The sequence below is a fragment of the Anas acuta genome, chromosome 1 (genome assembly GCF_963932015.1).
Source record: "Anas acuta chromosome 1, bAnaAcu1.1, whole genome shotgun sequence".
In the NCBI taxonomy this organism is placed as follows: Eukaryota; Metazoa; Chordata; class Aves; order Anseriformes; family Anatidae; genus Anas; species Anas acuta.
The window spans coordinates 159003275-159028679 of NC_088979.1; the positions used below are offsets into that span (position 1 = coordinate 159003275).

Consider the following 25405-nt stretch of genomic DNA (forward strand, 5'->3'; position numbering starts at 1 on the left):
TTTTATTTTATTTTATTTTATTTTATTTTATTTTATTTTATTTTATTTTATTTTATTTTATTTTATTTTATTTTATTTATTTTATTTTTTAAACATGGGGTAAAGGACTGTCTCATACTCTAAATTCTTTCTTCAGTCTTTCTGGTTCATTTTCAGAAATACTACCTTCATCTCTATGTCTCTTGAACTCTGAGGACATAGGTGCTTGTGAGGTTTCATCTTGACATCAGGATGAAATCAGCAGTTACCTTTTTCCATGAAAAAGTTCTCTTCTGGAGCCTTCTTCCCTTGTATTCAGCAGCTTTAGCGCTGCTTTCTTCAAGAAATTCAACTTGACTTCACATACTTCATGGAGTCTCTCCACTTTTTTAATGAGTTTGTGGCAGTATAGGAAGTGATTGTGGGATAGCAGACTGATGATGTGGACTGTCTTGCAAATAAAAAAGAAAGTGCATGCACCTCTGTACAAGTACTGTGGACCATGGACAGAGCTTTTCATTATCCTGAAGCTATGTACTTCTGTAAGCATTGCCCTTTTGTTACCTATGGAGGTAGAGGCCCAATATTTCAGAAATATTCCAAAGCAGCTTTTTTTTGGAGCAGATCACAAAGTAAAAGCAGAATTTTAGAGTGTTTCTGTGGAAGAATGTGAATGCATTGATCTACCTTTCCAGACTTTTTTAATAAGACCAGCAATTAGAGGCTTTGCAGACTTTTAATGTCAGTTTTTCTTTCTGAGGAAACTTCATATGCAAAGAATGATCTGATCTTGGAGTGGGTGCAGAAGAAGCATGCCTTTTCAAAAATGTTAGCTGGCTCTAATTGCTCTATGCCAAGGCCCTAGTTGTACAGTGAGAGCTGAATTACTCCTAACTGCAGCTGTCTAATTCTTTGTGGACAACTCACGGACCTTTTGTTACCTTCTGTGAGCAAATTAAAGCAACAAAGCAGCAGTTTTTAGTTTCCATGTGGTGTTTCTGTGGAAACACAGAAATTAAGAAAGGGTGCCTTGCTTAAAAGGACACAGAAACAATTGCAAGTGGGATGCTGCAGTTGGTAGCTTTACTGTAGGTCTGTGTCTGCCGCTGTCTGTAGGATGCGTTCGCTGTGAGCCATACACACAAAAAAACCTTGTGCCTTGAGGAAGAGGGCTTTAGGGTACCTGCCTGGTCATGAGTCAGCTCTCCAGCCTGGTTTGGTGTTGCCAGCATCCTGCAGGGTATACCAGTTGGTCTTTCTTCTCCTCCAGAGAGGGACAGAAGAAGGTAATAACTAGATGTGAGCAGCTACTGCTTGTTGTGAGAGGAGGCTGGGAAAAGAGGAGGCAGCACTGAGCCACGGGAGGAAGGTGACGGTCTCATGTCCTGGCATGGAAATACAATTTGGTTTCAACTATCGGTGTGTGATTTGTCCAGACTACAAGGCAGGATGGGAGGGCTGGCTTTGTGAACTGCTCCATTCTGGTGGGGTTCTGGTGGGGTAGCTCCTCGGCTCTGTGCTTCAGACTCAGCTGTGCTGTTCCCAAGTCACCTCAGCGGTGCTGCTGTTTCCAGATGTGGCCTGATCTTGTGAGCCCTGGAGGTGCCAAGTTGCGTCTATGAAGTGCTGCTTGAGATTGTGGGGAGCTTCTTTGGTTGGAACACCTGAAACAAGTCCAGATTTTCATGCTCTTCCTGCAGTGGAGTGCTGGAGAATTTCGTGAAGATCCACCCATGTCTTTGCAAGCATTGGTACAGGTCTGACAGCATGAAATCAGGGCAGGAGGCTAGTCCATGTGAACTGAACTGCCTCCACATGTATTGCAGTTTTGCATAGGAAGTTACATCATTTTCCGTAATAACTTATGAAGGTTCATGTATCTTAACCTCAGTTTTATTGTAGAAAATGGAGTTTAGTTCCAAAAGTAACTGGCTGGAAAAAGCAGTGTTCCCAGACCAAACAACACATGCTGTATCATAAAGGCAAGTTGAATTAGCTGGAGCTGCATCTGTAGTAGATGGCTGTTTTGTCTTACCAAGATTCAGTGTATGTGGGGTTTCATTTTATTTTATTTTTTTGAGATGACATTCAGTATTTTTTATGGAAGAAGTTTCTGACAGCAAGAACTTAAAGATGCATGTTTTTAGCTTTCTGTTTTCTTAGGATTCAGGAAAGGAATAGTTTGATTATGTGTGTCTGTACCATGATCATGTTATACAAATGCAAGGTAATCTTCAAGCATTCTGCTGCATACTTATGGGGAGCCAGCAGAACTTACTGGAATTTCTCATTTTTTCACTGTAAGATGCAATCTACTTTCTTCTTATTTTCAGGGTTGTCTGAGAAAGCAAATCTAGCCAGCTCCCTGCTGTTGCAGGTACCCCGTACTCATTGACAGTATCCTTGATCTCTGACTCTTCCTGTTTCACACTAGGTTTATATCTTACATTGTTCTGCTCTACATCTGAAGATTGTTGTGGGATGGCAGGCAGGTTTGCATCTGTGGTAAATGTGAGCATGAAGAATGGGTGATTTGTGATTGCAAAAAGAATACAGCTACTTGTTTTCTATTTGATCATTAAAACATGATCTCAGCATGTAATACACACTTGAAGCATACCCCTCGAAACACGAATTGAAGTCATTGCTAAATTTTTGTGTTTGTTTTCTTTTATTCTATCAATGTTTACTCAGTGTCATGTGGACTGAATCTCAGCCACCCAGTTTAGCAATTAGCTGTTCTCCTGGATGATTCAGTCAGACGTGTAAGGGAGAACATGATGAGAAATTGCCACTGAGAGTGTTGTAGCACACATCTTCTTCATGTATGCATTGACAGAAATGGATGTCCAGGAAGAAATCTCCCTGTAGGAGCTCTCAGCTGAAATGGTTCTTTTACAGGTGCCTGTAACTATCACTTGCTGTGAAGAAAGGGATATGAGGCATCTGCAATGCTGTCAATTCTAGAGACTTAAAATATGGAAATGTATGACAACTACTTGATTTTGAAGTCTGTATAGGTGCGTTTTTTTTTTTTTCTCCTTGTTGGTTGGTGGAAATGGTGGAGCAGTTTTGTGATCACTACTATGGCTCAGTTTCTGGAGTGGCCCTGGATTTGATAAAACCCTTGAGAAATCCCACAGTTATCTGCAGGATTCAAGAGTACTCAGAAGCTGGTTGTGTAAAAGATATTTAACAGGCTGGAAAGGATGGGCAGCAATGTTTGTTCTCTTTCATTAAAAAAGAATCAACAGCAGGATGCAGAACTTAGTGTTTTGCAATTTAGAAGTTTTAGGCTATGTTAACAAATTAGAAGATTAAATTACAGGAGTACTTTGATTAAAAAACAACAACAACAAACAAACACCACAAACCAAATAAGAAAATATGGTAATGTAGGATATTATAATGTTGTTTGTTTGAAAATATCACTTTGATATATAAATGGTATAATTTATGAATGAAAAGTTGCCAAGTTGTATTTATGTTAGTGTGAGAATTTCATTTTGCTTCCAGTTATGTTTACTGGAGGCCATCGCAGTTTGTATTAGCAGTTCCGTGTGTGTGAGATAATGACTAATAGGGTTGCTGTTATTGGTATATGTGTATGGAATCTCTTAATTTCAATGATTTGGGTTTATTATTAAAAATGTAGAATTACATTTTTGCTTAAATAGATAAACATAACCTCAAGGAAATAACTTTTTTTACAATGTGGTGGTATCTTTTGTATGCTTAGACCAAAACTTGCAAACTTTTTTTTTTTTTTTTTAATCTGCTTTGCTCTTAGTTAAGTCTCTGCTCTGTAATGTTTAGATTGCCAGAGACCATGGGGAATATCTTTTTCTGTTGTAATTAAAATTGAATAGGGACATGTTTATGTTACGTCTTTGAAAGATTGTCTTTTGAAAGCATGCAAGAGAGCCCCCTTCAGCGAGGGATATGCTGTAGGCAGATGTAGCATATAATGATACAAGAACATGTTTTTTAATGAAGAAAGCTTATAGACCAAAGTTTGACAACAGCAGAGAGAACTGAAATTACAATTTCTAGGCAAGTGCACTAACCTAAAAACTGTACAATTGTTCATGGCATAAGCACAATAAAATAAAGGTGAAGAATTGCAAAATCTTGTCAAACAAATGTTCTGAAATGGTTGGAGGGAAAAGGGATATTGTGTGGAGCAGAGTGAATCATTATTCAGACATTTGTGATCTCTCCAGCACAAACTTTGGTTTGTGCTGCCACTGAGGTTAACATTGCTTAGCCTTTTACAGTCTCAGTGCTGCAAACACTTGAGAAATTTACGGTTACATTGCAAAGGTGACCAGGTTATAAGTTCATCAAGTACAAGTTCACCCTCTGCCCATCCCTATGAGCTAAAAACATGGGTTTTATTTCTGGCACTAATTTAAGAGAGCTGATTCTGTTCTGCTGCTCCTTAACATGCCCAAAGCTCTGTGTTGCTATTGTTTGAGCCATTTTTCTTTCTTTTCCTGCTCTAATTCCTCATGGGTGATGCCCATACCATTTAACTTCTGCCCAAGATTTGAGAGTCTGGATACTTTTCAGCCTGTTATTTATTTATTTTTTTTTCCTTTTCTTTTCAAAAGTCTGTGTTTTTGCACTTGCATGCTGCTCAGCATTGCAATGAGTGTCCACAGCAAGGGTTTGGTTGTGGGGGGCTGCAGCGGTGGCCTTTGAGGAGAGGCTGGGTCTTGTTGGGCACAGCTGGATCCAGCCAGCTCCAGTGGTCCCACTGCAGGGCATGGCTGGGCCCTCAGCTACAGGTATAGTGCTCCTGTAAAAGCATATTAAAAAAGATCAAAAAATGCCAGACGGACTGGAGGAAGGAGAAAGAGTGAGAAACAGCATGGAAAACTGAGGTTGGGGAAGGAGGAGCTGCTTCATGGTACCTAGCTGATACTCCCTGCAGCTGATACTCCATGCTGGAGCCAAAATGGTTTCTGAAGGCCTGCAGCCCATGGGGAGAGCCCACGGCAGAGCAGAGAAAGTGCGAGAGGGAAGGAGCCATGGGGAGGAACTGCACTGTACTGCCTGCAGTGCTCTGCTGCTCCCCCTGCAGTGCTCGGGCCTGGTGGGGCAGAGAAGCCTGAAGTGAAGTGGGGACTGGAGAAGGAGGCAGGGAAGGTGTTAGTTTAACGTTTGTTTCTCTTGGCAATAAATTGAATGAATTTTCTCTGAGTTGAGCCTGTCTTGCTTGTAATTGGTAGATTTTGTTGGTTTGTGACAAAGGACCTCTAGTAGTTAAAAATGTCTTTTCTAACATTGCACTGCCTTCAGTGAGCTTATGGATGGCATTAAATGTACAAGTGTCTGTTTGCATGATTTGGACTTTGATTTTAAGTGCTGTTTCTCATAGTTTCAGTATAAAGCAGGATGAGACATTAGGGATGTTTGCAACACGAAACAGATGGCTGTTGCTTTGGAGGAAGCTAGTCAGAGAACTGCAACTCAGTCTAATTAAGCAGTTGACAGGTTGAGTCTCTCATCTTTTCTGAGCAGTCTGCAGCAAAATTTAAAACCTTAATCCTGGAAATAGTTAATTATAAGCATCATTTTGGCCATGCAGGTTGCCTCGTTGAACCAAATGGGATTTCTCCAGTAAGCATTCACTTGTGCTGAAGTGTTTCCAGGTTTTGCATCTGTAATCTGTAAAGATCTTGTGTAAGGTGTTTGAAGCTCAGGCATGTCAAAACTAGTCCTCAGAGAGATATTGACGCTTACTTAACCCCCTTCCCTCCCCAAGCTTTGTCAGTTCAAGCCCACTTTGATGCTAGTATCTGTGCACCACAGAGGGTGGTCAATAGGCAGCTCCTGTGGTTCTGTCCTGACTAGTTGCATATACAGGTTTTTCAAAGATATTTCTGCTTTTAGCAGGACTTCCAGGCACCAGGGCACGTCAGTTATTTTACCACTAGGTGTTTGATAAGAGGATAGGCATTTCAATGACTAAAAATGCTCATAATATCCACAAGGTGCCTCTGCATCTTGTGAGTTCAGCTGAAAATTTGAAATGAGAAAAAAGCCTAGGTAACTTTCAGCATTTTAGGATGTTTGACAAAGATTTTGAAACAACCCTGAGATTGTTTGTTGAGTCAGATATGTTGCTTCAGTTTTGGGCGGGAGAAGGTGTTTTGTTCATAGAAGGAAGCAGTTACGGTATAGAAGAATTAAATGACATGAACTTGTGTTTACTGTTCTCCTTTGCCTTTGAAAAGTGTAGGTGTAGCTATTAAAATACCTCAGGTTTTATCTTCCTCGTTTTGAAACCTATGAAGTTAAAGTAGTGGCACTTAAACCTTTTGCTCCTAGTTTCAGTTCTAGAAATACTTGTTTGAAGGACCACGTACTTGTACCTCTTTCTCCTTCATGTTTCTGAGAAGGACAGAATGACAGTAACACTTAACATTTTCCATCTATATGAGGAGACCAGTATTTCTGTCCCTTGTATCATGGATGATTGTAATGAATGAAGTGGAGGTTGAAGTTTGCTGAATTATAAAACATAGCTTGCATGAGTTTGTTGGTCTCATTTGTAGTGGATCAAAATAGGGCCATTTTTCATTGTTGTGTGCTTTTGTAGAAAAGATATTGTGATGTAGGTTGTGTGGCATTGCTCAGAAAAGTATGAGGAAAACCATGGGTTTTCTTTCCTCTTGCAGTATGTGTTAATAAAAACAAACCATTAAAATTAGCCTGTGGTGGTATATATTCTAGTTGATGTAAAGGTTTTGTTTTGAATAGGTGCAGTTCAAATAATCTCTAAGAATAGAAAAGCTTTTAATATGTGGTTTCTATTCACCTGTGTTGATTTTATTAACAGGTTGTTGCTTAACACCATAATTCATACTTCATTTATACAACACCGTCAAATGTTCTGCAGTGCTTTGCATGGTTTAACAGAAGAAAAGATATTGCTAAAGGACTGGTATCTGACTCTAGAGCAAGTAGGTGAGAATTGCTGCATAGATGTATCTCTTCCAGATACCCAGACTTACTGAAGTGAGGATATATTTGATAAAATTATACATTCCTTCACCTTACTTTTGTTTTTATAAATGTCTGTTCCTTGCTGGTTAGGTTTTCTAAATGTAAGATGTAGGAAATTGAACAGATGTTTGGAGAACTACTTACCTATCTCAGGGAAGAAATGCATAAAGTGGTATTTTCATTGTTATAATGAAACTATCATTACATTTGCTTGTGAGGTTTGAATTGGGTTCTTAACAGAAGCATGTTCAACAGGCAAAAAATATTAAATGGCATAAAACATCATGTGATGCTCAGATAATGAAAAATGTATCACTTAACAGTGTTTGCATTATTCAGAGTTATACACATACAAGTGTCTGCTCTAATCCCTTGCCAGCATGTTGTCTTGGTAACCAGTTACCTGCACACCTGCTCAGCTTCTGCAAGTAAGAGAAAATGGATGGTTATTGGCCACAAATATATTGAAATGGAATATAAAAATCTAGCGCAGTATTAATATTTAATAAGGCTGTGCCTTCTAACTTTAGTGTTTAGTCTCTAGCAGCAAGTTTTATATTTGAACAAAAAGAGATTTGACATCATTCGTGTTACTTCTTTCTGCAAAGTGGGGAGAAGTCAAATTCCCATCTAAAGATCCTATAACACAAAGGAAGAATAGCAGCAGTGTGTGTACTAAAGTAGTAGTGTGCTATGCTAGTGGCAGGCTGCTGAATGAATATTTTGGATCAATTAATAACTGTTGTGGAATTGGTCCCTTTTCAAAACAATTCCTGCTTGTTGCTAAACTGAGTTATAGGTCAGTTCCATGAAGGTATTGACCTGAGAATTGGAAATGGGAGGACTGGGTTTGGGGGAAGAAGGAAAAGCTCTGGTAGGTCTGACCCAAGAAATGCTTTCTGCTTTGGCTGAACTTCACTGACAGATCTTTCCCTTAATTTGAAATAATTTCTCCTGGTGCAAATACTATGCTTTCCTGAATTCCAAGAATCCTGGGACTTCAAGAGGTGGTAAAGGAGGTGGCTTGTTCTTTAAATCTCAACTTTATGAATAATTACTAGAAAAATGTGATTTTTGACTGACCAGTATTTCATAATTAGATCTAGGAAAATCTAAACAAAACAAAAAGGTGAGTAGGATACCTAAACAGGTGAGAATAGGTGTTTTTTAGATATTACAGTCTTTCAGCACAGAAGGACCTGGTGCACAATAGCAGACAGAAGTAAGCCAGAGAAATGATGGGACTGTGGTATGTATGATGCTATCTGCAAACTGACTCTACCATTATAAGAAATTTCTTCCTAGTACATGGACAGAGTGAACTTCCACTTACTGACTGCTGTGGCTGTAAACCTATATACATACACGTCTGTAGCTACAGATGACAAATTCAGCGTTATCAAGATGCTTAAAAGGGCAACTACTTGAAGTTAATGAGAATGTTTATTTAGATTATGTACCATCAACTGGCTATGGCAATGCATAGCACTCCAGTATTTCCTAAGCTGAGGATACTCTAGATATCCATTGCTATGGTATTTGTTATATGTAGTTCTGAAGCTAGAGAGGACACCTGGGAAAGATTTTGATGCACAGCACCGCATTACTTTAGAATGATTTTGCCTCATGGTACAAAAATGGGATGCATTCATGCCTGTGTTTATTGTTTCAGTTTTGGTCTAAAATATTAATCATTATGAAATGAAAAATTACATGCAGTTAGAAGACTGGCTTTTTTAAAAAGGCAGACTAAACCTGTATTTATGTTAAGGTGCAGGTCTGCAGGTGGCTTGAAAAATGCCCTTTACGTCATTTGCTTTTGTAATGCAGGGTCTTGCGTAAGTTTCTGGTACAAAGAATTGAACTGTGTGATCCGTAAACTGGAATTCAGCTTCCAAAAAAAGGCAGGATATTTATTTTCTAAATTATGTGCAAACATCTTGCATTCAAAGCTTGTTTTGGTATTATTGTTTCTGTTCATATTTCAGTAGCCTTGACAGCATGCTAGATACTGCCCACGCAGAGGAAGACAGTTCCATTGCGCTAATGTATAGGTCCCATTGTTTTTGCCATGTATCTTGTGCAAATGAATCACCAAAAAAGAGTTTCAAACTTTATATTTACTCCTGTGCCCGCTCAGAAGTTTTTACAGGATCTGTGATCTAAGATGAGCACGATCTTTTTTTAGGATTGTAATTTATAAACAAATACAAAAGCTGAGTCCTGTAGATTTGACATTACAAAGACTTGCTATTACCACAAGTCTCAAAGGGTGAATCTAATGTTATTGTACTGGCATGTCTGAAGGCTGGGGGTTATAATAGTTGTATGTGAATTGTGATTTTCTTTCCTTTTGTAATTCTTTTACACTGTAGAAATGTACTTGTTAAGATGCACTGCTTTTGGCATTAGTTTGATAGGTTCAGACAATTGAAAGGACAGTTTTGATTGTGTTGTGCTTTATGGGTTTTGTGGTAACAAGCACAAGGATTCTGTTAAATATTAGGTTTTATACCTCAGGATAATCGGATTGAAGTGCTTCTTGCTTTCGCAGGAATGTGAACTTAATAAAATGACAATATTTTGACATATAAACTCAAACCCTGTAGTTCAGAAGTATGAGAAAGTATTGCTCTTGCTTTTAGATTGGCTATACCATCTCAGCCATGTGGGGAAGGTACGTGCAACAGTGAATCTAGTTAATGCGACATGCTTACTCATTGTGCTCTGTCATCTTACCTCTTATTCCGTTGGGGATGCTGGAATAATGGAGTTAGTGTGTCAAATGCTAAATAAAATCTCTGTGAGTCTTGAGAAATTTAATTCTGTTTCTTATGACTTCAAAATGATTAAAGCTGTGGATTCTAAAATAAGAATTATTTTGGATTGTTTAAAGTATAAACCAGGAGGAGCAGCGGGCAGGGCTGATGGGGGCACTGCCAAGGTGAGAGCAGGGCCTAGAGGCAGGTTCCCCTCTGCTCAGCCCTGCTGAGGTGCAGCCAAAGGGCTGGGGCTCCCCAGTGCACCAGAGGCATGGACATACAGGACTGAGTCCTGGAAAGGGCTACAAAGATGGTGAAGGGCTTGCAACATCTGACACGCACAGAAAGGCTGGGACTGTTCAGCCTGGAGAAGAGAAGCTTGGGGGCTCTTGTGTAAATATGTGTAAATATCTGATGGGGGGGGTTAAAGAAGATGGAGCCAGGCTCTTCTCAGCGGGGCCCAATGGCAGCATGAGAAGCAATGGGCACTAACTAAAATACGGGAAATTCTGTTGGAATGCAAGACAAATTTGTTTTGCAAGGGTAATTGAACATCAGTCGGGCCTGCTGAGAGAGCTTGTGATACCTCTATCCTTGGAGATGCTCAAAACACAACTGGAGGCAGCCCTGAGCAAAATGATGTAGTTGACCCTGCTTTGAGCAGGTTTATTGGACTGTGTGACCTCCATAGTCCCTTCCAGCATCAGTGGTTCTGTGAAATTAGCCAGAGAGGCACTGGTAAATGTTTGTAGGAATTCTGTTTACTCCTTCATCTTGTCAAAGTGTAAACAGTTTATTGCTTGTTAAGTTAACAAGCAGTTAATGAACTGATGGCAGTCACTGTTAATATAACAGTGGTGTCAAAGGTTATGTTTAAAGACATGCATGTACATTTAGCAAATGACTGTTTCCAAAATGTATCTGGATGATGCTCCTAATTTCCAAGATTGTTTCATTCTTAAAAGATGAACATATACTTGCTTCGCTGCAAAGTATGGGCCTCAAAAACAAGTTTTTTGGCATGCTGAAATGAATTCCTCCACGTGCACATCTACGGCACACAAAAAGCCCAGCTTTTAGCATGTGGCTACTTTGGGAACAGGTGTGTCTAACTCCCTCAGACTTGGAAAAGTCTAGTTGTTTTCATTAGAGGACATTAAAAAGGACATTAGAAGACATTATAAATTCCCTCCCACCAGCACTCTGCCTGTCTGATGCATGAAGTAGGTAGGCAGTGTTTCAGCCAGCCAGCCAGCCAGAGGATGGGAGGAGATGGTCTGAAGCTTTTTTTTTTTTTTTTTATCATGTTCTTCTCTCTTTTTTTTCTCTTTCTTTCTTTCTTCACCCCTCTCCCTTCCCCCCTCCCCCCCCCAGTACCTTTAATTCAATTGTGAAAGCTTGTAAAAGTGTTCATCAGTTATAATTTGATGATGCCAAAAGTCAGATGAAAAGATAAAAGGAAGTATTTAAGAGCTGTATTTTCAGAACCAGCCTCTGTGTTTCATCTTGAACCAGTAATCATCATCAGCTGTGAGGAAGAGGGGATATGAACATTATTATTTTAATGTACAAACTTAGTTCTGAATAAACACTTTCTTGCAGATGTGTTTCTGGGCACAAGCAGAAAATCTCATTGTGAAATGTTAGCACCAGTTTATTATGCAGGATTATTGTTGACAGTGCACTATGAAAAGGAGCAATTTGCTAGTGTAATGGTAGAATAAAGTGCCTTCAAATTAAAAAAAAAAAAGAAAGGCAAACGCACAAAAAAAAACAAAACAACAAAACCTAAGTCAAATCAGAATTACACTGTCTAGAATGCTGCTTATGACAAAAATTAAGTAGTTGTGTAGTAAGATGGAAGTCAGATGTCCAACGTTAAGAGGAAATATTATATTCACTAAAGTAGTTTTTGAAGTACTAGGTTAAATGTAGAGATGACTAAGAGCTCCAAGATGTCACTTTTGGCAAATCAAGATTAACTTGTTTCACACATCTCATTGCATTGCTGACGATGATATCCTGTATGGTTTTGCTCGGATTATAGAATGTGTTGTGATTATTTGAGCATTTTACTTGATCCATTTCTGGACTTTTGATCTAGAAGTAACTGCAGATGCATGTTGCCCCAGAAGAGAACTTCTGAGGTGATGTATGATGTAAATGTATCAGCATTACTTCTGCTTCTGATTACATCTTTGTTCTGTGGTTGTACCTGACTTAGTGTGTTAGATGTGTTGGAAATTTCTGGTAGGTTTCATGTATCTTTGTACTGAAAGCTTTACCTGTAAAGAAATTTCTAATCATGCTCTAACATAAAGACCTCTTGAATCAGTTAAGTAAGGCTAAACTGCCTTAAATTTATCTTAATCTATGTGATAATATTTCTATTAAAACTCTGAAGATGAAATTTGATGGTTGTGCATGGAAAACTGAGATACAGGAAGGGGAGGAACAGATAGAAACACACATTTATTTTTCTTTCCATTACCAAAATATTGGAAAGGTTGGTGGTAACTAGGAAATCAAAACAGCTTCTCTGTGGTGCCTGCACATCAATGGATTCCTGTACTGGGTTTGGGTGCTGGAACAACATGTTCCCTAGGGGTGCAGCCATGGCCTTCTCCCTTGTGACTGAATGGTCTTCTGGCCTTGGGAACTCCCACCCCAGATCCAGGTAAGTGAGGGTGAAGGTGGTTTGGATCACCAAATCATAGAACCACAGAATGGCTGCAGTTGGAAGGAACCTCTAGCAGTCATCTGATTCAACCTCTCTGCTTCAAGCCGGGTCCCCTAGATCAGGTTGCCAAGGACCACGTCAGGTGGCTTTTGAAGATCTTCAAGGAGGGAGACTCGACAGCCTCTCTGGGCAACCTTTTTCAGTGCTCCATGACTGTAAAGAAGTTTTTCGTGATGTTCAGACAGAAACTCTTGTATTCCAGTTTGTGCCCATTGCCTCTTGTCCTCGCAGTGGGCACCACTGACAAGCGCCTGGCTCCATCTTCTTTTCACCCTCCCTTCAGATATTTATAGACATTAATGAGATCTCCCTGAGCCTCCTCTGAGGCTGAACAGCCCCATCTCCCAGCCTCTCATCACAGGAGAGGTGCTCCAGTCCCTTGGTGGTCCTGTCTTGGACTCTTTCCAGTATGTTCATGACTCTTGTAATGGTGGACCTAGAACCGGACACAGTGCTCCAGGTGCAGCCTCAACAGTGCTGGGTAGAGAGGAAGGCAGAATCACTTCTCTTGACCAGCTGATGATGCTAGAAATGTCCTAGTTAAAGGATTATTGCATAAGGATCTATGCATAAGGCTCTAGTGACTTAAGGCTCTAGTGACTTAAATTTGACATTGCTGCCTGAAGAGTGCTTATTTTCTTTGAGAAGTGCTTTTGAAAACATAGTTTTATTTTTCAAAGTTGAGATCGTAACTGATAAAACAAAATACGCTGCAGTTATTTTTCCAATGATTATACCGATAAGCTATCTGTTCCTCCTTGGTCATCACTGTGGTAAATGTATTAGGATTAAAAATGAAATAGGCTGTTAAAGAAGTAAAGACAACATAGGTTGTTGCGAATCTTTGAACAAAACGTGAGTAAAATGAAGGTGAATCAGACTTTATGGTTAATTCTAGAAGATCTTCAGGCTGATTTTAAGACAAAGCTAGACTTAGATTTTAGATTAAAAAAAAATCATATTGAAAACAGAGAGCACAAAGTCTTTCTGTGTTTGTCTGCTTATTTTACTGTAGTTATGCTTTTCTCTGTGTCTATTTCTCCCTTCTCTATGTCCATTTGGAAAATAGTTGGTATAAGGTCATATGAAGGAAACAGGAATGGCATTTTCAAATTAAATTTAAATGTTTCAAAATGTTCATAGTTTGTTGAAGCTCTGCATTTAAGAGTAAAAAGATATACTCAATTATAAATGTTAGTTATATTGATATAATTTAGTACTTCATGGGATATGCAGTCTTTATTAGCAGACTTTGAGAAAGCATGAAAAAAAAATAACCCACTTTCAGATTAGCATATAGTTAAAATCTAATTAAGCAGTACCCATTATACAGGGTTATAATTTACAATTTAAAACAATTGCCTTGTAAATCAACTAAATATGCATTAAAACAAACAAAAAAACCTTAGCGATTCTTGACCTTTTAAAATCGGGGTAATCAATCCAGGCTTGTTCGCTGCTTTAATGCACACTGGCACCTAGAGTTTAAATGCCAAATGGTGTTTCTTTTCTCTCATGTGGGTCTGAGGACATCTGTTGTAGAAGTTAAGCAGAATGACAGCTTGCTTTGTCTGATGGGTAGAGTTCTTGACTGTGCAATTTTTTGCTTTCTTCCATAGGAAGTCGTTAATAGAAATTCACTGGCCTGCAGGGCAGAGTTAATTTGTCACAAATATTAGGTCGATGTAACAGGAATAGAATGCAGAAGAACAATAGGGAGGGATTTTTTTTGGACGTAGGCTATGTTTGACTTGGTGATGCCAAACATTTACCAATAAAGAAGTTCTCTAAACACAGTGAAAATTCCTTGCTTTAAGTAATTGTGCTTTGCATACTTTTTGTATGCTCACTGCTATATATTTGAACAAAGAAGAAATTTGGAGATATTGTCCTTTTTTTTTTTTTTTATCACATATTCAAATATTTCAAAGCTGTTAAATTTTTAACTTTAAAATTTATTTCTTGATTTATTTTGCATATGAATCAGTGAAACATGAATCAGTGTTTCATAAGAGTTCCTATTAAATAAGTATGTATTCTGAAAGGAAATAGCTTTATTTTTCTTTGTTGTTTCCCAGTCAGAAAATGCTATATTCTTTTTCAGGATTTAAATTACCCAGGTTTCAGTCTCAAGGTGTTTTTTTCTCATTTGAAATAGTCTAATGCTATCATTTTCAAAACCAGGAAAAGCTCATAACAGGGATCATTTTGAATAAAGGTAAGGGATGTAAATACTATAATACAAAAATTGCTAAGCAAGACTAGGACCTATGGTAGTTTCTAAAGAAAGCTTGTATAAGTCTTATATGCAACAAGTTTCCAGCCTTTCTCCCCTGACTTGCTAGCTAGTCCTTTAAATCCTGCATTGTTTTTTAATTGGTTAAGTGAAGGAACCCTAATTATTTCCTGAGTTGCTACAGTAATGTAAGCTGTCAGAGCATACACTGTAGATATACTGATTATATATATTGAAATTCCATATAGGACTTTGCCATTTTGTAAAGAATGAAATCCTTGCTTCTGTCGTGCTGAGGGATTTTTTTTTTAACCTAATTCTGTTAGAAAGAAAAATATTTGTTGTTGTTGTCTGGGGAGTTGTCATCTTTCATCTCATGCTTCTGTCATTTAAACACTTAAGATGTTGTTTGAAAAACTTTTAATATACCTTAGTACAAAGGTTTTATTTGTCATCAAGCTAGACTGTCTGGTCTAAAATGTCAGAGAACATTCTTAGTGCTCAGACTTTCTCACACATGAAGCCAGACATAAAATGGTTATCAAGGAAATGGCTGCATGTTTTCTGCCACCTTTGTTCCAACCTGTATTCCTTGATAGGAAGTAGGAATGTGGTTTTAGTTTCTAGGACCCTGTGTGAGGTAGAGACATCTAAAACGTGGCATAAGTTCTTTGGATAAAGGCATAGACTAGTTATTGTGAAATTGAGCTCAGATTTATTGCCTGTACTAAGCATTTAAGAAACTTTCCAGTCTCCCTAAAATGAAGATGAAATGGAAAGGGAGATCTGGCCAGAAATCCTAGGAACTGCTCAAGTTGATCAAATGGTGGTGAAAATTTGTTGTAAGATAGTATTTTGTGTTTCTTATAATATCAAAGAAAGAAGCAAGCTTGGTCTTTCAAACATAAATTACAGTTTCCGTAAAGCAGAATTGCCTGTTTTCAGGGAGGTAAACTGTGAATGAAAAATGGTGCCTTCTTCTGAATACCACCATGTGAAGACATGGTACATACAAAGCTTCTGCTTAAATTAACAAAATGGCCTTGTGAATATTTTCAGTTGGTGCCCTCTTATAACTCTTAGCATCTTGGCCTAAGGTGGGAACAAAAAGATAAATGGACTGTAAATTTTACTTCAGAATGGTATTAACAGAAAACAAATCACATGGCTTGATACTGTTTGTATGTATATAAAATCGTGATGCATAGTTCAGTTCAATTAGAAGAGAGAAAAAGAAAATATTTTCAAAAATGTATACCTTGATGATAGAAGCATTTAGAAAATATTTCTAACATCACAGTGACCATTATGGGTTTTGATAGCTCTGGAAATATTCCCCTAACTATGCTTTTATTAGTTGCTTATAATAATCTGTGTTTTTGATGGTAATTCTTTAAGACAGAACCAGACGATGACCTGCCTTCCTACTGCTTGACATAAATCCCAGCTGATACAAAATGAGTTAAGCTGCAGTGAACTTAAATGCTAATGCTAAAGACATCAGGCAACCTGCTGTTTAGTATCAGAAAGTTTTAACTTTGGCTTACTCCCACATCTTCCTTGTTCCAATATAAATTAAATTGGCACCTCACCACTAGTAACGGCAAAAAGCTGTTCCAATTTGCAAACAAGTTGCATGCTCAAAAAAAGAGTCATTAATAACAAGCATTGCACCAAATCAGTGCATGCGATCATGCAGGCTTCAGTCAGCGTATTATGTGGTAAGGGCTTGGTAGTGGGGGGGCTAAGTAGAAGCACCCATTCCCCTGCAATGCTGGGGGAGGGGGGGGAGGTTAGAAGAGGGGGCAAGGGTGGATGGAAGGGAAGGTGTTTTTAGTTTGATTTTAGTTTCTCACTGTTCTAGTCTGCTAGTCATAGGCAAAAAAAATATATTAATCTGCCTATGCTGTGTCAGTTTTGCCCATGATGTTGTTGAGTGATATCCCTGTCCTTATCTCAACCCTTGAGCCCTTTCCATTGTATTTTCTCCCCCTTTCCTTTCAGGAGGGGGAGTGAGAGCATAGCTGTGGGGGAAAGTCAGCTGCCCAGCAGGGTAACGCTACCACATTCAGCTAACAAATAATCCCAGTCCTGGTTAAAGAAATAATTCATAAATAAATAAATTATCAAATACTTTTGGCTGTATGGAGGTGACATTTTGTCTCTAAGAGAGTCAGCCAGAATTTTTCCTGGTTTCAGTACCTGTATAATGTCAGAATATGTTCTATATATAATATTGAATATTATGTTAAGTAATTACTCTCTACAATATGTATTAATCTTTTCATGAATTACTTTTCCCTCTGAAAATAATGACCTTTCATTGATTGAGAAGGTATCTATGCTTCCTTCCTTTCTCCATTCCATGAACTTTTATGTAATGAACTGAAGTAAATGATAATTAGTCTTTCATTTAAACCTTTCAGTCTTAAATGGCCTAGGTTGTTCTCCTAGTTTCATCCAATCAACTGAAGAAAATTTTGATGTCTTACTTTTTTTGCTAGGAGTCTGATCCCATTGAATTATTCTGTGGCTAAGTAAAACATGAGATGTGCTTCCAAGGTGGTGCAGGTGCAGCTCACTCATGAAAGCTTGCCTTAAGTCTCTTCCACCTGTGGCATGAGGGGCTCTGATTTGCATCTGTCTCCACAGTAACTGAAAGAAAATTCTGAAATAAGGCACTGAATAGGGTGGGGGAAATTCAAGTTTCCTAATGGAGAAGATAAGCAAGTGCAAAGGAAACCCGAATTCGTGTTTTATGTCCAATGGGGGTATTCTGCAGCTCTTGATTTGAAGCTATTATCTTGTTCCTTAACTACACAGAACAGGTATACTTAGACCCTGGAAAGCATTGCTTGTCTGTTCACCCTCAGTACTCTTACTTTGTCCTCTTTTTTTGTTGAGATACTAACTTGGTAACAAGACTGAAGTCACTATATTTTAAGTCCTCCATCCCCTCTTTCTCACAGTCTGTTTTTCTGCCAATTGTTCCTAAATCCGCTTGTTTAGAGTTTATAGACGTGGAGCTACATGTCAGGCAGAGCCCATCAAACGATGAACATAATGTATGGTTCAAACTCTGAGCAGGACAAAGAAGGTTCATCTCTTCCAAGAAGGAGATTTTTTAATTGCATTGACGAGTCTGTGATATGCTTCTTAGTTCATTTGAAAGAGCTAATTATAGTCCTTTGGTTAAAATGGTTGAAAGGCTGATTTATTCATGTTTCTGTTATTTGTCTATTTAATATTAAAATGTTGTTCTTTGTTTATGTCAGCATTTACTTTCAAGAGAGAGTGAGAAATTAAAATTCTTAGAAATGTAGTGAGACTCTCCCAGTCTGTTCCCTTCTTTCCTGCTTTTTCTTGGGTTTTACATTACAGTTATATTGACTGATTTTTATTTTTATTTTTTAATATTATTTGGTGGTGCTGACTATTGTTTTCTGAAGATGATCCTATGTAATGCATAACTGTAATTTTAACACAGGTTTTGTGACACGTTGGTAGTTGTGTTTTAGCAAAAGTCTCATCTGGAGGAGAGACCCTTTACCATTTGCATTAGTTATGATTTTCTGAAAAATGATTATTATGATTGCAGATATTCTGAAATACTATGGAAAGGATAAAAGAAAGAATTTCTCTGTCAAAATTGCAGTAAAGCACCTTGTTTTGTGAATTAATATATATATATATATATATATATATATATATTTTTTTTTTTTTTCCAAAGGAAGAATGGAAAGTGTTTGTGTATGTGTTCATATTCTGTGCATTGTTGTAGTGCTGTAACTTTTTTGAATAAGGATAATTTTATTGTTGAAGTTCTAAATGTTGTGTTACACACATTGATGGTGTCTTGGGCTGTTGTCATTGTAGTTCAAACAGGTTACTGCAGTTACCGTGGTTTACAAAATTAATTTGAACAAACTGATTTGTTTGGCCTTTTTGGATCTGCTGTCAGCCTGTGGGATAATGCACTTCAGCTGTATTCTTTGTTCTTTGCAAGAATTGGAAACACTTTCAAGGAACTGTGAGAATGTGACAAAGAACAGCAAAAATATGATGTACAGAAAAAGATCTGTACAGTTTTCTAAATGCAGATGTAAGAGTTTGTTAATCTGCCTGCGGAGGCTAATAGATTTAATGGTTGGAAAGGAATTGTCTAGTTTCATTTCTACTTTGATTTTATCTGTAAAATGGGAAGTACAGAAAACTTCTTGTTGATAAGGAATATTTCTATGTCCTTCCTCTGCCAAAGTTCAGTGTCAGTTGTTAATGTGATAATAGTTTTTAGTATGCTGGAATGGATTGATATATGATGCATATTAATATTTGAACTGTGGTATTTTCCTTCTATTTATAACCTTCATTTGGTCACTGAATCCTTGATTTGAATATATTATTTATTTTTGAGATGTTTGTAAAGAACATCTTCAGAGACTGTTAACATTTGTCAGCTCTTGGAATGACAGCTCCAGTCACTATGGAAGACAAGTAATTTTCCTCTTGAAGAAAAGGGATGCTAATCTCCACCTACGGTAACATGTTTTGAGAAACATAACGCACTAAGAAAATGTACCAATTACTTGGCTGAAAATTGCTTCCCTTCTGCAAGATAGACAATCATAACATTTTGGGACATTATTTATTTATTTTGCCAGTTTCCTAACATCACTCCATGTTTGGCAAAGTAAAACTCCATGGTTCAAAGAAGAGAGGAACATTCTATCAACTACTTGAGCAATGTTGTACTGTTGTGTGGTGTTGAAGCTTTTGTTCCAGGTTATGACCCTTGTCCAGGCTCTGTAGCTAGAAAACAAATATGCTCTGCCTTAAGTGAGTGAACAGGTAATGAACCAGTATGGTGCTTATATGTGCCCTTATGTTGTACTTAACACAGCTGTAAGGGTAGTTCTTAGCTATTGCTCATGATGGGCAGCTTTTATTTGTGGAAAGCTGTTTTTTATTTCTCGTTTCTTAGTCGGCTTTCAGAAGCCATTTACTGATTTCTACCTACAAGAAATGTAGGGATAGTAAGTGGAAAGTCTATGTATGTGCATGCATGCTCGTATATCTCAATGTAATTATTTGCATATGCTAAATATACTAAGCCAGAAGAGTGAGGAAAATTGCAATTATATTAATGAAGTTGCTTAATTGTGTATAATGAAATTTTTAATTTACTGCAACCTACTGAAACTATCATTGACCTAATAAAGATTATACCCTTTTACTTGTATTGTTTCCTGTTTAAATCAGCAGGAGCATATTAAAACAAACTGCTTAATTGTTGAGAAATTAGATAATTTGAGATGTAGAAGAAAAACAAAAACATTGTAATATAAAAATTGACTCTGTTTAATAAGCAGTTAGACAAAACTATCTTTTTTAAAATGTTCTGTGCCACAGGCTTATGACATTAGCAAATGAGTCATATCAAGTCACTTTACTTGGAAACATTTCTAACATTTCAGCTGGAAGCCATTTGCAGTCATGTCTGCTAAAAATAAAGAGCTCTGCTAGTTTCACCTGCGGCCTTGTGGGCCTCTTAAGGGGCAGGAAGATGCGCAGCAAATGGTCTTTAAGGGTAAAGGGAAGAAAAGACTTAATTGCAGTTCATTCCTAAGACTGTTCAGTAACTGACAAGTCATTAACCTGTGCTGATGAATAATTCCTTCCCAGAGCATTATATGTGTATATATATATGTATACAATATAATAATATTATATATACTATATATTATACAATATTAAATATTGTATTATATTACATACATTATATATATAATATTATATATATATATATATATCTATATTTGTTGGCTAGGTGTATAAGCAAGGTAAGTGGAGTTCTATCAGGTCCCTTCTACAATGCGTTTCTTCCCATCCCACCACTTTGTGCTCTGGTGCTCAGACCCTCCAGAGCAACCCATTCCTCCTTCCCCTGTGGCCGCGGCTTCTGTAGCCTTGCCTCCTCATCTTCTTGCAAGACCCTGCTGCCTCCAGCGATGTTCCTTCATTAACAGTGTAGCTGTTAGAGGGCAACAGAGGTAGGGAATTGACAAAAGGAACTGCTGAGGTGGAAGGAGCTGAGAAAAGTTTAGGCTGAAGTTTGGCTAAAGGTTGAGTCCTGTGCAGAGTTGCAGGAACGACAAGCTCCTGGTAGGACATAATTGAGGCAATTAGGAAAAAAGTCATGCTAACATAAAGGCTGGAACATCTGTTTAATGGTTTAGAAGAAGTTTAACGTTCGACTTCACTAATGGCACTGAAACTTTTTATCATTAATGTTCACTAAAGAATGACTCACTCTCTGATGTCTAACGACTTTTTAAGAAGTTATCCTCCAGCTGGAGCTCTGCAACTGTTGCATTTGAAGTCATAACACTCCGGGAGAATTCCAGCAGGACAAAACCTATTTTGGGGCAGTTTGTTATGCATATTTTTGGCTTCTGACTAATCCAGTTCAATTTCTTATTACTGGTGTGTGTCTGTGTTAGTGCTGTGTGCTAGTGCATAGCTCCAGCATGAGAACAGAAACATATTGAATGCTAAAGAAAAGTTTTATTTACATGCTCATGAACTTGGTCTAAATAGGGGGAAATACACAAAATATACAGCTGATGTAAAGACTTCCTCTGTAAGGATTGTTTTATTAACTGTAACACTGACAATCCAATTAACTATTCAACAATTTGAATATTTTTTTTTTCCCAGAAATACTTGTAATATCCCCCCCCCCCTCCCTGCTTCCCCCAGCAATTTTCATCATTCCTCTGTTACTTTTAAGCTAGTTGTATCTTTGGAAAAATAAAAAAAAAAATATTTCTTTTATAACTTCGTTTGTATCTCCTGACTGTCACATTAACCAGTACTACTATTAGATTTTAATAAAAGTCTACACAGCAAGAAGGAAGAGGCTTGCTAATAGTACGGAATATTTTGTATAATTTAGCTTTTTATTTGTATTTTTTTTTTTGTATATTTGACTTTGCCAAATATCTTTTATAAAAAAATAAATAGATCTCTCTCCAGTCGACCCAGCACAATAACTATGCTGAGGTAATACTAAGGCTGTGACAAAAAAAAAAAAAAAAAAAAAAAAAAGAAAGAAAGAAATCCAGAACAAGGTCACCTTTTACCTTGCTGTGGGATTTGGGGAATGGAAAAGTGTATCAACAGTGAAGTTACGCTGCTTGCTGTGAATTGCACCTTTTTTTTTCCATTCTTAGTTCTGATGGCATTTTACGTATTTGGTGGAGTTAACATAAAACAGTAGTTTTTGTGGATAATTCTAGAACGTATATATGATTTTTTTTATTAGAAATAGCCGTTGTCACTGTGTATACATCGGTTTTAGATATTAGAATTGGCTGCTACTAGTGCTAGCAGTTTATTCTGCAAATATAGTTTGCGAAGTATTGTAGGGAAATAATGCCAGAATTAACTACAGCTCTAATAAGGTCTAGATGTCTCTAGAAGTCAGTAGTAAAGTCTAGAGCTGGCAATTTTTTTTTTTTCTCCAGTCAGATTTAAAGCAATTTGAGCAAGGTTCCTTGGAATCTAACTCTTTGAAGTATCAAGGTTAAAAACCCAAAGCTCTACTTTCCTTGTATCTCTTCTAACAGCAAGAATAGAAGACAGATATTTTAGGTTTTCCAAGGTAACATAAAATTGTAGGACTTATATAATCAAATCTATATTTTTTTCTTTCTTGATTTGAGAGAGATTTACTTTAGAATTCTATTTGGAGTTTAGGAGACCTCTGAATGCTTTGAAAAATGACTATTGGCAATATATACTTTACGTGAAAAATATTTCTGTCCATTTATGTTTGAGAGAGTGCACTAAATGTAGTTTGTTTGACTGGGAGCCTTAAAGAAAAAGAGGGGTTCTTCTATGTGGGTGAGCTGAAGCCGAGTAAAAGTGTCACTAACTATGGTGTGCCTGTGACCATTCTTGGAGATGATAACCTCCTTTAGTTATTAGAGGTAGGTCATGCTGTGGATGGACTCTCCTTAGTCTCCTAATAGCTAGGTTCGTACTTGCATTGTCCAGCTGCCTTTTGTTTCTGGGGTTGCTGTCATTAAAATTTAGTTTGATAGGTGAGCAAGAATGACACTGATTATGGATAGCCTTGAATTAGTGGTTGTTAGGTTGTAAATTTATCTTTTATCTCATCTGGAAAACTTGATCTGAGAGGCAATGAAGTGTTGTAAAAAAAGGCATAATGATGTTAGAGAAGTATATATCATTGGTAACCTCAGGATATCGTGGAGGTGTAGTTCATGATTGATAGGATAGGCTTGTAGGAGAGAGAGAAGGAAAATGCACCAGTCTGCAGCTCATCTAAAGTTCCAAAGTACTATACAAGATGTGTAAGAAATAAAGAGGAAGAACTGAATTCCTTAATAGATAGTCAAAATTGTATGCTATAACAAATGTGGTGAGATGATTCAGAGGCTTGAATATTTTTATTGCCTTATTGATAGGAATGACACTGGTTTATCAAAGTTGTACAATCTTGCTTTGAGGTCTAGATTGCAGTAGAAGACAATCATGGAGTCCCATGAGTAATGATTAAAAGGAGGAAAAAATGGATTTAATGGTTATTTTCCTTCAAATGGTGCACTTTGTGAGCACAATTACTGTAAATGACAGGTAGAAAGAGAAAAAGAACAAATGTTGTTGTATTGGATGATACTGATGAATGTCACCCTTTAGCATATAAGGAAATGGGTGAAACAGTTGTTTTTGAGAAAACATTGAGGGAGAGTAAATTTTCAGGAAGACGGAAAAAGATAAAAGTATGGGTGTGAAAGGAGAATTGGTGAATTATAGACAAGTTAAAGAAAAGTTCTGGATCTGGCAATTTTTCACAAGTAATTCCATAAAAAAAAAAAAAAGTGAGAAATAACGTCTAGGGCATCTGAGCATCTTGTTAGAGAAACTCAAAGCTTTCTATTTTTTTTTTTTTTTTGGAAGTTGAAGGCCTTGTAGATGGCAGAGAAGCGTAGATGATATTGCATTAATTAACAAGCGGAAGAAATACATGGCAGATGAAACAGCTGCAAGGTGAATCAACTGGTAGTTAGGAGACTTTGAAAGGTAATTGTGTGAAGCATCTGCAGTTGAATAAGGATATTTCTGGAGGGTTTAGTTTGGGTCTGCTTAGAGTACTTGCTTCCTTTGCAGGTGATAACAAGACATAAGCAGAAGAAGGTGTTTGGAGGACAGGATTAGGATGAACATGCTGGAGAAATAGTCTGTAAAAAGTTGGATTAAATTTAGTAAGAACTATTGCAGTGTGCAATACGCTTTGGAATAATTAACTGCAAAAATACAAGATGGAGGAACACCTGCTTAGACAGAATGGAAGAAAAGCTTCATAGCTGTATTGGATAACACACTAAATTGGAATCAATGCTATGCTGCTGTAAAAAATAGAATATGAGAGAATTGTATCAACAGCATTAGGTTATGCGTAAAAGGATGTTGGCTGACTTGATGTATCAAGTTTGGGGCACTGGAATTCAAGAAAGATAGCATAAACAGCAGAATCAGGAAGTTAAGAATATTAGTGCTAGAAAACATGAAAACATGACATAATGGAAGAGATTCAAATAGGAGACAGCTCTTGTTTTTTTTTTTTTTTTTTTTTTCAGCTGAGATAAAAAGGGATGTGACAGGGAACCTGCTAAATCTGTAAGAAGGTATTGCAGAGGCAAAATGTAATTGATGTTAAAATTGCTCCATCTAGGAGACTGAGAGAAGTAGTGGGTTAAACTGCAGTAAGAGAGATTGAGGTCAGATGTTTTGAAAGGACTCTTCTGATAGTAAACAAGTGAAGAAACATCATCCAAAGTCTGAGACATCTCTAGGACCTCTGCTGCTGGAAATCTTAGTAGCAGAAGTTACTCTGTGTGTAGCCGGAGAGATGGATCCTATCTTTGGACAAGGGTATATTAAATGACCTTTTCGGATCACCTTGATGTGCTGGTTTTATAGAATCTTTTTTGTTGTTACTGTTGTTTTAAAAGGCAAAATAAAAATGAGTCACCGAAAATGTTATAGAGTAGTATTCCTTAGTAATACCCAGTGCTGCCTTTTAATGAGAGATCATTGCTGGGATTTCTCACTCATCTTTTTACCAAGTTCTATCAGTACTATCAATATCTTGATGTCTTCTTCCTCCCCCCCACCCCCCCAACAGGGAAAAACAGAACAGAAAAACACCCTAAATCAAGAAGATTTCTTAATGGTAAGGAAATGTCAAAAATGTCATTCATTTGTGAAATTTAATTGCTGAGTCCTTTTCTTGGCCTTTCCCTGCAGTATGTCATGCAGCGTTTCACTCTAGTCTTGCAGAAAACTGTATAAAATAAGAAAGTGTATACGATGTTAGTGGTGCATTTTTTTTTTTTTTTTTAAAGGAATCAGCATTTTGATTCAGGTACGTGATGGAAACTTTATCTAGTTAAATATATATATATATATTAATAGCATCATACACTTGGGGTGTGTATCACTGTGCTTAAAAAAGCTTTTCTTTTTTTTTATTACATTTTTCCTTTGTCCATATTTTTTTTTCAAAAGGAAGTGCATTAGGGGAAGAAGGTGGTAAATTTTACAACGTTAGATGACACACAGCAGTGACAGGAGCATTTTTTCTGC

The 25405-nt window shown here is 37.3% G+C and overlaps 1 long non-coding RNA gene across 2 annotated transcripts in view; it reads left to right on the plus strand.

The window, feature by feature from the left end:
- Positions 1-25405, plus strand: part of LOC137850280 (uncharacterized) — a 132577-nt gene that overhangs the window by 10519 nt on the left and 96653 nt on the right. Inside the window, exon 1 of one of the 2 annotated variants that reach the window (XR_011092432.1) lies at positions 17393-17559. The exons of the other annotated variant lie outside the window; for it this stretch is intronic. This is a non-coding gene — a long non-coding RNA (uncharacterized lncRNA). Of the gene's footprint in view, positions 1-17392; positions 17560-25405 lie in introns of those variants that run through there. 2 annotated transcript variants of the gene reach the window in all.